Consider the following 6,864-nt stretch of genomic DNA (forward strand, 5'->3'; position numbering starts at 1 on the left):
CTAATTAGCCAGCAAGCAAGCTCTGTACATCTCTGGCATATTCGATGACATGCCTCCCTCGTGCGTGTTGCAATGGTCGTTCCCTTACACTCTTCCCAAGGTGGGATCTCACTGTACAGGCTTCCGGATCTGGGCTCCTGATGGGGCATGTGGGTACCTCCCTGAGCCCCAGCTTCCCCTGATCTGGTTATCATTTGGGCAGGAGCAAAAGTAGCCAGGACCACAGGCCCTTTGTTGATTCCAGAAGGTTTTTCCCTAACAGGAGAGAAGAGACGCTATTGATGCAATGAAAAGGCCTCAAAACTGGCTGTCCCAGACGCCTCCTGGGGCCCCAGGGCACACCTGAAAGGCTAGGCTTGGGGCCAGAGGACCTGCTTCAAACTCTGGCTCCTTCTCTTACTAGCTGTGGGACCCTGGGCCAATCACTCCCCCTCCATGGGCCTTGCCTTCCTCATTTGCAGATAAGGACAATATGGGGACGAGAGTCCCTCCCCCTTCTGACTGCTGTGGGGTTTAGAGGCCGCATGCATTCAGCACACTGTACCAAGTCCCACCCACGGAAAGAAAGCCACCACAGCGACCCCAGTGAGGGCCGTGTTGCATTCCGTGGAGGAGGAGAGGGTGGGAGGTGGTGTCCAAACCCAGACCTCCCGGGCTAAGGCTGGCCTCCCTGGTGCTCCCGCTGCTTCTTCGCTTAGAGCAAGTTGCTCAACATCGTGTCTTCAACTTCCTCATGTGTAAATGGGGCGATGACAGTCCCCACTTCGTAGGCCTGTCACGGGGATTTTTAAACAACATGGCGGGCGAACAGGACTTGGTCTGTAGCTAGAGATTAACAGACGGTAGGTATGGTTATTCCCACCATCATCGTCTTCACTGGCACCATCCCTGCTTAGGAGGACGAGAAAATATCTAGACTTTCCATCTGTATTGTCAAACCTGCCGTAGTCCTATCTACTGTTCCTTCTATAGGAGTGGGTTTTTTTTTTCTCTAGGAATTTGGGTCTTTAAAAAAATATCTCCTATGTTTCTCTTTACCCTGCTCAAGCTTTCTTCTATCTTTTTTTTTTTAATGTTTTTATTTATTTTTGAGACAGAGAGAGACAGAGCATGAGCAGGGAGGAGCAGAGAGAGAGGGAGACACAGAATCCGTAGCAGGCTCCAGGCTCCGAGTTGTCGGCACAGACCCCGACGCGGGGCTCGAACTCACAGACCGTGAGATCGTGACCTGAGCTGAAGCCGGACGCTTAACCGACTGAGCCACCCAGGCGCCCCAAGCTTTCTTCTATCTTAAACACACAGAATATAGTTATCGTGTTTTAATGGCTTTCTCTACTAATTCTATCACTTGGGTCATTTCTGGGGCTGTTTCTATCGATTGTTTTTTTGCTGATGGTGACTTCTGGGTCATCCCTGCTCATTATTATAGATAACACTGGGATGATAAAGCCTCGTCTATGTTTAAAGAGCGGTTTCTTGAAAATAGATGTCCAGAGGTGAAATTGCTGGGTTGGAACAGAGAAAGGTTTCAAGCCTCTTCCACTCTGTGAGGTCTGTAGGAATTTAGAACCTCTCTTATCTCTGCTTCCAGCAGCACATATGAGTTCCCGTTAGGCCTGGTCACTCTTTGGGACTCGTCAGCGAGCCTGTGTGCTTTTTTACTTGCCTGGAAATGGCAAGAAAAACATTTGATGTTAGGCCGCAATCCATCGAGATCTCCAGGTGGAGGGTGCAAAGGAGCACGAGGGGCTTAGATGCTGGAGGGCAGTTTCTGTGAGGAATAGTTACCCCTGGCTAAGCCTGTACCAACCTAGACACTGGGTTGTCATCTCCCTTAATTTTCACAACCACACTATGAAGAAGATACTTTTATTTCCATTTTATTTATTTTTTAAAATGTTTATTTTGAGGCAGGGAGGGACAGAGAAAGAGAGAGAGGGAGGGAGAGACAGAGAATCCCAAGCAGGCTCCTTACTGCCAGCGCAGAGCCCAGCTCGGTCTCAATCCCATAAACCACGAGATCAGGACCTGAGCCAAAATCAAGAATCAGACGCTTAACCGACTGAGCCACCCAGGTGCCGCCCTGCTACTCCCATTTTACAGGTGCAGAAAGTGGGGGCTCAGAGAGGATAGAAACTTGCCCAGGGTCGCATAGCAGGTACGCGGTAGAATTTGGGTTTGAACACGGATCTGCCAGAGCCACATTTACTCTGTGCCGGGCACTGCTCTAAGTGGTTCACACATGGTAATGTAAGGCAGGTCCTGCCCTGACCCCCATGGTACAGATGAGTCATTGCGCCGAGGGGCTCGGCCATACTTTCTTGCCCTCCGAATACAGATGGAGGTGGAAATGACTAGCAGAGCCTGGAAACCTGATGCCTCAACCTCCCTGCAGAAGAGAAGAAAGTGGACCCCCATCTCCTAAGAGGTACCCCTGTGGGGTAGAGCGTGTCCTTCCAGCCAGTGATAGAGTCCTCCCCTACCCGTCCCTCCCTGCAAAGCCCCATTCACTGGGACGGTCCTGTGGCCTGGATCCCACGCATGGGGACCTGCACAGGATATGAGGAAGCTCAGAGTCCCCGAAGGTTTGCAGGCAGAGGCTGAAGTAGCAAAGCTGGCTGATACTCGCGCAGGCAGGGGGTGAGAAGGGAGGGAGAGACCGAGCTTCCTTCATGAGAGAGTGACCATTTTCACCAGCCAGGACTGAGGGGCGTGGAGACTGGGAGCCACTCCCAAGAGGGCTGAGGGTCGTGCTTATGCTGTTCCTTTGGCTGGGTGTGGGTTATATTGGTGTGGTCACATTGTGAACATCCATTCAACAGCTCTCCACTTTCGATGTGTGTATTTCCCTGTATATATGTTATGCTTCAATATATTTGAGAGATGATGATGATGATGATGCTGGTGATAAAATTAAATGGCCTCAAACTTCAGCGGTGAGTACATCAGGTCTCTTCTAGATAATCCGGTATCTTCTAGATTATCCAGGATTCTTCTAGATTATCTGATATTCTAGATTATCAGGTATCTTTTAGACTATCAGATACCTTCTAGGTTATCAGCTACCTCCTATATTATCAGCTACCTTCTAGATTATCCAATATTCTTCTAGATTGTTTGATATCTTCCAGATCATCAGGTATCTTCTAGAGTATCAGCTATCTTCTGGATTATCTGATATTCTTCTAGATTATCCAATATCTTCTAGATTATCAGGTATTGTCCAGATTATGGGCTGAGGTTGTGTAGTAGAAAGAAAACCCCAGCGGGGCGCCTGGGTGGCTCAGTTGGTTGGGCGTCCGACTTCGGCTCAGGTCATGATCTCACGGTCCGTGAGTTCGAGCCCCGCATCGGGCTCTGGGCTGACAGCTCAGAGCCTGGAGCCTGTTTAGGATTCTCTGTCTCCCTCTCTCTCCGCCCCTCCCCTGTTCATGCTCTGTGTGTCTCTGTCTCAAAAATAAATAAATGTTAAAAAAAAATTAAAAAAAAAAAAAAGAAAGAAAACCCCAGCTTTGTATCAGCCAGACATGGCTTCAAATTCTGTCTCAGCAATGGCATTACCTTGATTCCACTACTTGACCTCTCTGAGCCTCAGGTTTCAAATCTGAAAAATGGGGCCAATGACACATCCCCTGCCGGCTTGCTGTCATGAGTACAAATGGAACGATGGGGGTCGCAGGCACACAGTTGGTGATTAGTAAATGTATGGCACCAAGTGCCCCCTCCTCCCAGGAGGAAAGAGTCTAAACTTCTGACCAAAGCGAGGGGCTAGGCAAACTGACCTCCCCACACGACTCAGGCCCAGAGTCTCTTGTCTCTAAATGATGTAGAGTTGGTGACACACGGGAGGGGATTTCCACTTTGGCCTCTCAGTTCATTCAGAGTGACCTACACTCGGACTAGTGGCCGCAGAATGTACTTTCAGAATCACTCAAAATCCCCACAGCCAGCAAGCTTTGTGGTGGTCATTGCTGGAAGGTTCCTCCGTTCTCAGACTGGGCCCAGCACCTGCTGACTTCCTCAAGGGCCACAATCAGGCTGGGAGGCGGCAGAGTCTGGGTGTTCAGAAAGAACCGGGGTCAGTCAGGCCTGCTGTGGATCCGGACATCCCATCTGCTTCCTCATCTGTTAATGAGAATGAGGAAAATGAGAATGCCCCTCATCGGGGTTTTAGTGAGGATTCCCAGACACGGGGCATATGTGCAGTGCTTGGCTCGCACACTCTAAGCACTCAATAGTGGTAGTTAGTGTTGTTATTAACATTAGCTTATGGGAGGCAAATGCCACACTTCCAAGAAATCCCACAGGAAGCCAGCAAATGATTCCACACAACAGGCATTTGCTGAGCACCTACTATGTGCCAGCCACCAGCAGGCCCAGCGCGCTGGGTAGTGTGCAGACAGGAAGGAGTGAGGCGGGTCCCCGCTAGGGACTTATGATGTGCCTAGAGCAACCAGCCACTTTTGAGCTGGTTGGAACCCAGGCTGTGTAGACCCCTGGCGGGCGGCCCCCATCTGGCGGGCGGGCGTGGGGGCCTCACACGAATCTGCATGAGTTGATTTGCAGGGAGGTGGGTTGATCCGCCTGAAGAGTTGGAACGGGGCGATGACTGTGGACACCAAGATATATGTAGGGTGGATTTTGCCAAAGCCCCGTGGAGAGGACCATGTGGAAACTCCAGGCGTAGGCTACGGTCCCCAGGCAGGGCACAGGGGACACAGGGGAGAAACACGGTACAGTTTGGGGCTGGAGGCGTGGCCCCTGCTCTGCACAGGGCACAGTGTGGCCCTGAGGCTGGAAGGCAGGGCGGCCCCTCCGGGCATCCGAGAGCCTGCAGCTTTGGGGTGCTGAGGCCTCCACGAACAGCCGTGGCGGTCACATGGGGGAGCAGAGGAGACTAGGAAAATCCCGGGGCTCCCAAGGCTCCTACAGAGACTCCCAGAATTAACAGCAAGGCTTTATCTGGGAAGTGGGGGCTCATGGAGGTTCTGACTTACACAGACCGGAAAACAAGCCAGAGCCATTTCTTACCGTTAAGATGACCTGCCAGGGGCCCACAGCCTCCTTGAGACCTGGTGAAAGGGATACACCATTCACTCCGTGGGAAATAACACCACTCTCTCTTGCGCAAAGTCTCTGCTCTCACTCCCTCCTCAAAGCACAATTTATAAGCTGGTAATATTTGCCCCGCTTACAGAGGGAGTTAGTGGTGCTTCAAAAGGTCAAACCACTTCTCAAGCAGAGGACTGACCAGACCCGGTGTCACCCCCAAGGCTGGTTTTTCCTGATGGGCTCTAGCCGTGGGCCATGTGGACAATGGGTGTTGTTACAGGCTGAATTATGTACCCCCTCCCCCAACTTATATGTTGAAACCCTAGCCCCCAGTACCTCAGAATGTCCTCATATTTGGAGAAAGAGTCTTTAAAGGTGTAATTCAGTTAACACGAAATCATTCGGGTGGGTCCTAATCCAGTATGACTTGCGTCCTTACAAGAGAAGCTTGGGACATAGACAGGTAGAGAGGGACAACCACGTGAGGACATAAGGAGAAGACAGCCATCCGCAAGCCGAGAGGAAGGGCCTGAGAAGGAAACCACCCTGCTGACCTCTTGATCTGCAATGTCCAGCCTCCAGAAGTGTGAGAAAATAAGTGTGTGTTGTTTAAGCCACCCAGCCTGTGGTACTTTGCTACGGCAGCCTGAGCAAAATAACACAGGTGTTAGGAGGGCCCAGAGAGGGGCGCCTGGGTGGCTCAGTCGGTTAAGCATCTGACTTCAGCTCAGGTCATGATCTCACGGCTCGTGGGTTCAAGCCCTGGGTCGGGCTCTGTGCGAATTCTCTCTCTTTGCCCCTCTCTGACTCGCACCTTCTCTCTCTCTCTCAAAATAAATAAATAAATTTAAAAGAGAGAGAGAGAGCCCAGAGAAAATAATAGGTGCACAGGCAGGCTCCCTGGAGGAGGTGAGCAGCTGCCCTCTTTCTTCTGCTTGCCTCCCCCCAGTGTTCACACACACCATGCTTGCAGTACAGGGATCCGATGTGAGGGACTGGCCTGGTCCTGGGGGACGCTGTCTGTAGACGGGCCTTCCGTGACTCGCCAGGCTGAGACACAAGGCTTTGCAGCTCCCGGCCTCCGTTTCCGCCTCCATAAAATGGGAACAATGCCCTTCGACACCTCACTCCACAGTCAACTGCTTAATGATTAGGAATGATTTGGCAAACCAATCATTACAGATATGTATATATAAACATTTTTGTTCTAAAAGTAGAAGCAATATGTTTTTCTCATAAACGTCTCTTGTTTCTCTTCAAATCAACTTTACCGAGGTACGATTTACATAAAACAAAATGTACTAATAAAATGTTTCAAGTTCAGCGAGTTTTTAAAAAATTTTTCTTAATGTTTCTATGTTTTTGAAAGAGACAGAGAAACACAAAGTATGAGCGGGGTAGAGGCAGAGAGAAAGAGACACACACACACTGAATCGGAAGCAGACTCCAGGCTCCAAGCTGTTAGCACAGAGCCCATATGGGGCTTGAACTCACTAAGCATGAGATCATGACCCGAGCCAAAGTCAGATGCTCAACCAACTGAGCCACCCAGGCCCCCCACTGAGCACCTTTTCTATATGCTAATTTGTCAACCAATATCTTCCTTGGTGAAATCTGTACAAATCTTCTACTCATTAAAAAAAATTGTATTATTATTGAGTTTTGAGAGCTCTTTACATATTTTGGATACAAGTCCCTTATCAGATATTTGCAAATATTTACTTCTGGTCTGTGATTTGTCTTTGCATTATCTTAACAGACTCTTTTAAAAAGCAGAAATTTAGGGGCGCCTGGGTGGCACAGTCGGTTAAG

Source organism: Herpailurus yagouaroundi, unplaced genomic scaffold (assembly GCF_014898765.1).
Source record: "Herpailurus yagouaroundi ecotype Mexico unplaced genomic scaffold, PumYag 77, whole genome shotgun sequence".
NCBI lineage: Eukaryota > Metazoa > Chordata > Mammalia > Carnivora > Felidae > Herpailurus > Herpailurus yagouaroundi.